This window comes from Macaca fascicularis, chromosome X (assembly GCF_037993035.2).
Source record: "Macaca fascicularis isolate 582-1 chromosome X, T2T-MFA8v1.1".
NCBI lineage: Eukaryota > Metazoa > Chordata > Mammalia > Primates > Cercopithecidae > Macaca > Macaca fascicularis.
The window spans coordinates 78,654,818-78,665,824 of NC_088395.1; the positions used below are offsets into that span (position 1 = coordinate 78,654,818).

Sequence of the window (11,007 nt, forward strand, 5' to 3'; positions counted from 1 at the left end):
GTCTGTCACTGATGGACATTTGGTTTGATTCCAAGTCTTTGCTATTGTGAATAGTGCCGCAATAAACATATGTGTGCATGTGTCTTTATAGCAGCATGACTTATAATCCTTTGGGTATATCCCCAGTAATGGGATGGCTGGGTCAAATGGTATTTCTAGTTCTAGATCCCTGAGAAATTGCCACACTGTTTTCCACAATGGTTGAACTAGTTTACAGTCCCACCAACAATATAAAAGTGTTCCTATTTCTCCACATCCTCTCCAGGACGTGTTGTTTCCTGATTTTTTAATGATTGCCATTCTAACTGGTGTGAGATGGTATCTCATTGTGGTTTTGATTTGCATTTCTCTGATGGCAAGTAATGATGAGCATTTTTTCATGTGTCTGTTTATGTGCCACATTTTCTTAATCCAGTCTATCCTTGATGAACATTTGGGTTGGTTCCAAGTCTTTGCTATTGTGAATATTGGCCCAATAAATAAAAAAAATAAAAACACGTGTACATGTGCCTTTATAGCAGCATGATTTATAATCCTTTGGGTACATATCAAGTAATGGAATGGCTGGGTCAAATGGTATTTCTAGTTCTAGATCCTTGAGGAATCGCCACACTGTCTTCCACAATGGTTGAACTAGTTTACAGTCCCACCAACAGTGTAAAAGTGTTCCTATTTCTCTACATCCTCTCCAGCACCTGTTGTTTCCTGACTTTTTAATGATCACCATTCTAACTTGTGTGAGATGGTATCTCATTGTGGTTCTGATTTGCATTTCTCTGATGACCAGTGATAATGAGCATTTTTTCATGTGTCTGTTGGCTGCATAAATGTCTTCTTTTGAGAGGTGTCTGTTCATGTCCTTTGCCCACTTTTTAATGGGGTTGTTTGAATTTTTTCTTGTAAATTTGTTTAAGTTCTTGGTAGATTCTGGATATTAGCCCTTTGTCAGGTGGGTAGATAGCAAAAATTTTCTCCCATTCTGTCGGTTGCCTGTTCACTCTGATGACAGTTTCTTTTGCCATGCAGAAGCTCTTTCATTTAATTAGATCCCATTTGTCAATTTTCGCTTTTGTTGCCATTGCTTTTGATGTTTTAGTCATGAAGTCCTTGCCCATGCCTATGTCCTGAATGGTATTGACTATGTTTTCTTCTAGGGTTTTTATGGTTTTAGGTCTAACATTTAAGTCTTTAATCCATCTTGAATTAATTTTTGTATAAAGTGTAAGGAAGGGATCCAGTTTCAGCTTTCTACATATGGCTAGCCAGTTTTCCCAGCACCATTTATTAAATAGGGAATCCTTTCCCCATTTCTTGTTTTTGTCAGGTTTGTCAAAGATCAGATGGTTGTAGATGTGTGGTGTTATTTCTGAGGGCTCTGTTCTGTTCTATTGGTCTATATCTCTGTTTTGGTACCAGTACCATGCTGTTTTGGTTACTGTAGCCTTGTAGTATAGTTTGAAGTCAGGTAGCATGATTCTTCCAACTTTGTTCTTTTGGCTTAGGATTGTCTTGGCAATGCGGGCTCTGTTTTGGTTCCATATGAACTTTAAAGTAGTTTTTTCCAATTCTGTGAAGAAAGTCATTGGTAGCTTGGTGGGGATGGCATTGAATCTATAAATTACCTTGGGCAGTATGGCCATTTTCAAGATGTTGATTCTTCCTATGCATGAGCATGGAGTGTTCTTCCATTTGTTTGTGTCCTTTTTTATTTCGTTGAACAGTGGTTTGTAGTTCTCCTTGAAGAGGTCCTTCACATCCCTTGTAAGTTGGATTCCTAGGTATTTTATTCTCTTTGAAGCAATTGTGAATGGGAGTTCACTCATGATTTGGCTCTCTGTTTGTCTGTTATTGGTGTATAGGAATGCTTGTTATTTTTGCACACTGATTTTGTATCCTGAGACTGCTGAAGTTGCTTATCAGCTTAAGGAGATTTTGGGCTGAGACGATGGGTTTTTCTAAATATACAATCATGTCATCTGCAAACAGGGACAATTTGACTTCCTCTTTTCCTAAATGAATACACTTTATTTCTTTCTCCTGCCTGATTGCCCTGGCCAGAACTTCCAACACTATGTTGAATAGGAGTGGTGAGAGAGGGCATCCCTGTCTTGTGCCAGTTTTTGAAGGAAATGCTTCCAGCTTTTGCCCATTCAGTATGGTATTGGCTGTGGGTTTGTCATAAAGAGCTCTTATTATTTTGAGATATGCCCCATCAATACCTAATTTATTGAGAATTTTTAGCATGAAGAGCTGTTGAATTTTGTTGAAGGCCTTTATTGCATCTATTGAAATAATCATGTGGTTTTTGACTTTGGTTCTGTTTATATGATGGATTATGTTTATTGATTTGCATATGTTGAACCAGCCTTGCATCCCAGGGATGAAGTCAACTTGATTGTGGTGGATAAGCTTTTTGATGTGCTGCTGGATTTAGTTTGCCAGTATTTTATTAAGGATTTTTGCATTGATGTTCATCAGGGATATTGGTCTGAAATTCTCTTTTTTTGTTGCTGTGTCTCTGCCAGGCTTTGGTATCAGGATGATGCTGGCCTCAGAAAATGAGTTAGGAAGGATTCCCTCTTTTCATGTTGATTGGAATAGTTTCAGAAGGAATGGTACCAGCTCCTCTCTGTACCTCTGGTAGAATTTGGCTGTGAATCTGTCTCATCCTGGACTTTTTTTGGTTGGTAGGCTATTAATTATTACCTCAATTTCAGAGCCTGTTATTGGTCAATTCAGGGATTTAACTTCTTCCTGGTTTAGTCTTGGGAAAGTGTATGTGTCCAGGAATTTATCCATTTCCTCTAGATTTTCTAGTTTATTTGCATAGAGGTGTTTATAGTATTCTCTGATGGTAGTTTGTATTTCTGTGGGATCAGTGGTGATATTCCCTTTATCATTTTTTATTGTGTCTATTTGATTCTTCTCTCTTGTCTTCTTTATTAGTCTTGTTAGTGGTCTATCAATTTTGTTGATCTTTTCAAAAAACCAGATCCTGGATTCATTGATTTTTTGAAGGGTTTTTTTGTGTCTCTATCTCCTTCAGTTCTGCTCTGATCTTAGTTATTTCTTGCCTTCTGCTAGCTTTTGAATGTATTTCTTCTTGCTTCTCTAGTTCTTTTAATTGTGATGTTAGTGTGTCAATTTTAGATCTTTCCTGCTTTCTCCTGTGGGCATTTAGTGCTATAAATTTCCCTGTATACACTGATTTAAATGTGTCCCAGAGATTCTGATATGTTGTGTCTTTGTTCTCATTGGTTTCAAAGAACGTCTTTATTTCTGCCTTCATTTCGTTATTTACTCAGTAGTCATTCAGGAGCAGGTTGTTCAGTTTCCATATAGCTAAGTGGTTTTGAGTGACTTTCTTAATCCTGAGTTTTAGTTTGACTGCACTGTGGTATGAGATACAGTTTGCTATAATTTCTGTTCTTTCACATTTGCTGAGGAGTGCTTTACTTCCAACTATGTGGTCAGTTTTGGAATAAGTGCAATGTGGTGCTGAGAAGAATGTATATTCTGTTGATTTGGGGTGGAGAGCTCTGTAGATGTCTATTAGGTCTGCTTGGTGCAGAGCTGAGTTCAGTTCCTAACAGTTCATGTTAACTTGCTGTCTCGTTGATCTGTCTAATGTTGAGAGTGGGGTGTTAAAGTCTCCCATTATTATTGCGTGGGAGTCTAAGTCTCTTTGTAGGTCTCTAAGGACTTGCTTTATGAATCTGGGTGCTCCTGTATTGGGTGCATATATGTTTAGGATAGTTAGCTCTTCTTGTTGAATTGATCCCTTTACCATTATGTAATGGCTTTCTTTGTCTCTTGATCTTTGTTGGTTTAAAGTCTGTTTTATCAGAGACTAGGATTGCAACCCCTGCTTTTTTGTTTTGTTTTGTTTTCCATTTGCTTGGTAGGTCTTCCTCCATCCCTTCATTTTGAGCCTATATGTGTCTCAGCACGTGAGATGGGTCTACTGAATACAGCACACTGACGTGTCTTGACTGTTTATCCAATTTGCCAGTCTGTGTCTTTTAGTTGGAGCATTTAGCCCATTTACACTTAAGGTTAATATTGTTATGTGTGAACTTGATCCTGTCATTATGATGTTAGCTGGTTATTTTGCTCGTTAGTTGATGCAGTTTCTTCCTAGCATCGATGGCCTTCACAATTTGGCATGTTTTTGCAGTGGCTGATACTGGTTGTTCCTTTCCATGTTTAGTGATTCCTTCAGGAGCTCTTGTAAGACAGGCCTGGTGATGACAAAATCTCTCAGCATTTGTTTGTCTGTAAAGGATTTTATTTCTCCTTCACTTATGAAGCTTAGTTTGGCTGGATATGAAATTCTGGATTGAAAATTCTTTCCTTTAAGGATGTTGAATATTGGCCCCCACGCTCTTCTGGCTTGTAGAGTTTCTGCCGAGAGATCCGCTGTTATTCTGATGGGCTTCCCTTTGTGGGTAACCCAACCTTTCTCTCTGGCTGCCTTTAACATTTTTTCCTTCATTTAGACTTTGGTGAATCTGACAATTATGTGTCTTGGGGTTGCTCTTCTCGAGGAGTATCTTTGTGGTGTTCTCTGTATTTCCTGAATTTGAATGTTGGCCTGCCTTGCTAGGTTGGGGAAGTTCTCCTGGATAATATCCTGAAGAGTGTTTTCCAACTTGGTTCTCCCTGTCACTTTCAGGTACATGAATCAAAGGTAGATTTGGTCTTTTCACATAGTCCCGTATTTCTTGGAGGCTTCATTTGTTTCTTTTTACTCTTTTTTCTGTAACCTTGTCTTCTCAGTTTATTTCATTAATTTTATCTTCAATCACTGATACTCTTTCTTCCACTTGATCGAATTGGCATCGAGGCTTGTGCATGCATCACAAAGTTCTCGTGCCATGGTTCTCAGCTCCATCAGGTCATTTAAGATCTTCTCTACACTGTTTATTCTAGTTAGCCGTTCCTAAAGGGTATTCATTTAGGAAAAGAGGAAGTCAAATTGTCTCTATTTGCAGATGACATGATTGTATATTTAGAAAAACCAATCATCTCAGCCCAAGATCTCCTTAAGCTGATAAGCAACTTCAGCAAAGTCTCAGGATACAAAATCAGTGTGCAAAAATCACAAGCATTCTTTTTTTTTTTTTTTTTACAATTAAAAAGTCATTTATTTGAAACTGCAGAGTTGACAGATATGTGCCATATAATTATCAGTTTGGAACCTTACAAAACAACTTTAGTAGTGTTATTTATGTGTGGAGAGAAAACTGTGTATGTAACTATCATGTTTCAGGGGACATGACTTAACAGTGAAGTTTTTATGTTACAGGGAACAAAACAAGTATTAGTATCAGGTATTTTAGAAATGCTGTCTAAACTAGAATGACATTTATTCAGTATGATATATTCTTTCCCTAACTCCATTCTAATTGTTTAAAATCTATCAAGTGAAGTTACAGAAGTTAAACCACTAAATCTGGCATCTTTCCTTTCTCACACAAAGTATCTTCTCTTAGAAATGGGATATTTAATTAAGTATCCTTCTTGGTGACCCCAATTATAATCTAAAGAGGCCACGAGACCACAGACTAAAAGTAATAGATCCTCCAATATGGCTGCCACTACTAAATTTGTGAGCACTACATCTCAGAACACGCCACTTGTGCGACCTCCTATTAGAAGTCATCACAGTAATACCCAGGACACTGTGAAACAAGGCATCAGTAGAACCTCTGCCAATGTTACAATCCGGAAAGGGCCTCGTGAAAAAGAAGTATTACAATCAAAAACAGCTTTATCTAGTGTCAAAACCAGTTCTTCTCAAAATATAATAAGAAATAAGACACTATCAAGATGCATAGCATCTGAAGTTGTAACCAGGCCTGTTTCATTGTCTAATGATAAACTGATGGAAAAGTCAAAGCCTGTTGACCAGCGAAGACATACTACAGGAAAAGCAACTGTTGATAGTAGATCAGCTCAGCCCAAAGAAACCTCAGAAGAGAGAAAAGCTCGTCTGAGTGAGTGGAAAGCTGGCAAAGGAAGAGTTCTGAAAAGGCCCCCTAACTCAGTAGTTACTCAGCATGAGCCTGAAGGACAAAATGAAAAACCAGTTGGGTCTTTTTGGACTACCATGGCAGAAGAAGATGAACAAAGATTATTTACTGAAAAAGTAAACAACACATTTTCTGAATGCCTGAACTTGATTAATGAGGGATGTCCAAAAGAAGACATACTGGTCACACTGAAAGACCTGATTAAAAATATTCCAGATGCCAAAAAGCTTGTTAAGTATTGGATATGTCTTGGACTTATTGAACCACTCACAAGTCCTATTGAAAATATTATTGCAATCTTTGAGAAAGCCATTCTGGCAGGGGCTCAGCCTATTGAAGAGATGCGACACACAAGCATTCTTATACACCAATAACAGACAAACAGAGAACCAAATAATGAGTGAACTCTGATTCACAATTGCTTCAAAGAGAATAAAATACCTAGGAATCCAACTTACAAGGGATGTGAAGGACCTCTTCAAGGAGAACTACAAACCACTGCTCAACGAAATAAAAGAGGACACAAACAAATAGAAGAACATTCCATGCTCATGCATAGAAAGAATCAACATCTTGAAAATGGCCATACTGCCCAAGGTAATTTATAGATTCAATGCCATCCCCACCAAGCTACCAATGACTTTCTTCACAGAATTGGAAAAAGCTACTTTAAAGTTCATATGGAACCAAAACAGAGCCCGCATTGCCAAGACAATCCTAAGCCAAAAGAACAAAGTTGGAAGAATCATGCTACCTGACTTCAAACTATACTACAAGGCTACAGTAACCAAAACAGCATGGTACTGGTACCAAAACAGAGATATAGACCAATAGAACAGAACAGAGCCCTCAGAAATAACACCACACATCTACAACCATCTGATCTTTGACAAACCTGACAAAAACAAGAAATGGGGAAAGGATTCCCTATTTAATAAATGGTGCTGGGAAAACTGGCTAGCCATATGTAGAAAGCTGAAACTGGATCCCTTCCTTACACTTTATACAAAAATTAATTCAAGATGGATTAAAGACTTAAATGTTAGACCTAAAACCATAAAAACCCTAGAAGAAAACATAGTCAATACCATTCAGGACATAGGCATGGGCAAGGACTTCATGACTAAAACATCAAAAGCAATGGCAACAAAAGCGAAAATTGACAAATGGGATCTAATTAAATGAAAGAGCTTCTGCATGGCAAAAGAAACTGTCATCAGAGTGAACAGGCAACCGACAGAATGGGAGAAAATTTTTGCTATCTACCCACCTGACAAAGGGCTAATATCCAGAATCTACCAAGAACTTAAACAAATTTAGAGGAAAAAAACAAACAACCCCATCAAAAACTGGGCAAAGACACTTCTCAAAAGAAGACATTTATGCAGCGAACTCATGAAAAAATGCTCATTATCACTGGTCATCAGAGAAATGCAAATCAAAACCACAGTGAGATACCATCTCACTCCAGTTAGAATGGCGATCATTAGAAAGTCAGGAAAAAACAGATGCTGGAGAGGATGTGGAGAAATAGGAACACTTTCACACTGTTGGTGGGAGTGTAAATTAGTTCAACCATTGTGGAAGACAGTGTGGCGATTCCTCAAGGATCTAGAACTAGAAATACCATTTGACCCAGTCATTCCATTACTGGGTATATACCCAAAGGATTATAAATCATGCTGCTATAAAGACACACACACACGTATGTTTATTGTGGCACTATTCACAATAACAAAGACTTGCAACCAACCCAAATGTTCATCAATGATAGACTGGATTAAGAAAATGTGGCACAGATACACCATGGAATACTACGCAGGCATAAAAAAGGGTAAGTTCATGTCCTTTGCAGGGACATGGATGCAGCTGGAAACCATCATTCTCAGCAAACTATCAAAAGGACAGAAAACCAAACACCACATGTTCTCACTCATAGGTGGGAACTGAACAATGAGAACAGTTGGACACAGGGCAGGGAACATCACAGTCTGGGGGCCTGTTGGGGGTTGGGGGACTGGGGGAGAGATAGCATTAGGAGAAATACCTAATGCAAATGATGAGTTGATGGGTTCAGCAAACCACATGGCACATGTATGCCTATGTAACAAACCTGCACGTTGTGCGTGTGTACCCTAGAACTTAAAGTATAATAATAATAATAAAAAGAAACGTTTATGGGGGAAATGCCCCAAATAAATCAGCAGTTTACAAATTGATTACTCTTTTACTTACTTTTATTTTTTGTTTCCATAGGTTTTGGGGGAACAGATGGTGTTTGGTTACATAAATAAGTTCTTCAGTGGTGATTTCTGAGATTTTGGTGCACCCATCACCCGACCAGCATACACTGTACCCAATTTGTAGTCTTTTATCCCTTACCCCACCCCCCAACCCTTCCCCAAGTCCAGAAAGTCCATCTTATGCCTTTGTATTCTCATAGCTTAGCTCCCACTTATATGTGAGAACATACAATGTTTGGATTTCCATTCCTGAGTTACTTCACTTAGAATAATGGTCTCTAGCCTGGGCACGGTGGCTTACGCCTGTAATCCCAGCACTTTGGGAGGCCGAGGTGTGTGGATCACGAGGTGAAGAGATCGAGACTGTCCTGGTCAACATGGTGAAACCCCATCTCTACTAAAAATACAAAAATTAGCTGGGTGTGGTGGCACCTGCCTGTAGTACCAGCTGCTCGGGAGGCTGAGGCAGGAGAATCACTTGAACCCAGGAGGCGGAGGTTGCAGTGAGCCAAGATCGTGCCACTGCACTCCAGCCTGGCAACAGTGTGAGACTCCACCTCAAAAAAAAAAAAAAGAATAATGGTCTCTAGTTCCATCTACGTTGCTGTGAATGCCATTATTTTGAATCTTCTTGTGGCTGAGTAGTATTTCATGGTGTATATACACACACACACACACACACACACACATATATACATATATATATATACGTACATATATATATACACACACACAATTTCCTTATCCACTTGTTGATTGATGGACATTTGGGCTGGTTCCATATTTCTGCAATTGCAAATTTTCCTGCTATAAACATGCATGTGCAAGTATCTTTTTCGTATAAAGACTTCTTTTCCTCCAGGTAGATACCCAGTAGTGGCATTGCTGGATCAAATGGTAGTTCTACTTTTAGTTCTTAAGGGAATCTCTACACTGTTTTCCATAGTGGTTGTGCTAGTTTACATTCCCCCCAGCAGTGTAAAAGTGATCTCTTTTTAGCATCCCCGCAAACATCTGTTATTTTTTAATTTTTTGATTATGGCCATTCTTGCAGGAGTAAGGTGATATCACATTGTGGTTTTGATTTGCATTTCCCTGTTCATTAGTGATGTTGAGCATTTTTTTCATATCCTTGTTGGTCATTTATATATATATTTTTGAGAGTTGTCTATTCATGTCCTCAGCCCATGTTTTGATGGGGTCATTTGCTTTTTCTTGCTGATTTGTTTGAGTTCCTTGTAGATTCTGGATATTAGTCCTTTGTTAGATGCATAGATTGTGAAGATTTTCTCCCACTCTGTTGTCTGTTTACTCTGCTGATTGTTTCTTTTGCTATGTGGAAGCTTTTTAGTTTAGTTAAATCCCATCTATTTATCTTTGTTTTTGTTGCATTTGCTTTTGGGTTCTTGGTCATGAAGTCTTTGCCTAAGCCAATGTCCAGAAGGGTTTTTCTGAGATTATTTTCCAGAATGTTTATGGTTTCAGGTCATAGATTTAAGTCCTTTTTCCATCTTGCGTTGATTTTGTATAAGGTGAAAGATGAGGATCAAGTTTCATTCTTCTACATGTGACTTGCCAATTACCCCAGCACCATTTGTTGAATAGAGTGTCCTTTCCCCACTTCATGTTTTTGTTTGCTTTGTCAAAGATCAGTTGGTTGTAAGTGTTTAACTTTATTTCTGGGTTCACTATTCTGTTCCATTGGTCTATGTGGTTATTTTTATACCAGTACCATACTGTCTTCTTGGTGACTATGGCCTTATAGCATAGTTTGAAGTTGGGTAATGTGATGCCTCCAGATTTGTTCTCTTGGCTTAGTCTTGCTTTGGCTATGTGGACTCTTCTTTTTCTTTTTTGGTTCCATATGAATTTTGTAATTGGTTTTGCTAGTTCTGTGAAGAATGATGGTGGTATTTTGAGGGGAACTGCATTGAATTTGGAGATTGCTTTGGCAGTATGGTCATTTTCACGATATTGATTCTACCCATCCATAAGCATGGGACGTGTTTCTCTTACAAATTGATAACTCTTTTAAAGAAGAGATGAGACGCTATTGAAGATGAAGCCTGTAATGGCAGACCATCCATATCAATTTGTCAGGAAAAAATTAACCTTGTTAGTGCCTTAATTGAAGAGAACAGACAAACAACAGCACAAACAATAGCCAACACTGTAGCTATCTCAATTGGTTTAGCTTACACAATTCTGACTGAAAAAATAATATTGAACAAACTTTCCACTTGATGAGTACCAAAACTGTTGTGCCTAGGGCAGCTGCAGACAAGAGCAGAGCTTTCAATTGAAATTTTAAAGTGAGATCAAGATCCTGAAGCATTTCGTTGAAGAATTGTAACAGGTGATGAAACATGGCTTTACTAGTACAATCCTGAAGACAAAGCACAATCAAAGCAATGGGTACCAAAAGGTGGAAGTGGTCCAGTCAAAGCAAAAGTTGCCTGGTCAAGAGCAAAGGTCACAGCAACAGTTTTTTTTGTTTTTTTTGTTTTTTTTTTTTTGTTTTAAATTCTCAAGACATTTTGCTTGTTAACTTTCTGGAGGGCCAAAAATGATAACATCTGCTTACTACAAGAGTGTTTTGAGAAAATTAGCCAAAGCTTTAGCAGAAAAATATCTGAGAAAGCTTCACCAGAGAGTTCTTCTCTACCACAATGATACTCCTGCTCATTCCTTTCAACAATCAAGGACAATTTTGCAAGAGTTTTGATGGG

At 38.3% G+C, this 11,007-nt stretch overlaps 1 pseudogene; it reads left to right on the forward strand.

Moving 5' to 3' along the window:
* Positions 1-5,574: 5,574 nt before the first annotated feature.
* Positions 5,575-6,409, forward strand: LOC102118221 (cytoskeleton-associated protein 2 pseudogene; annotated as a pseudogene).
* The last annotated feature ends 4,598 nt before the right edge of the window (positions 6,410-11,007 follow it).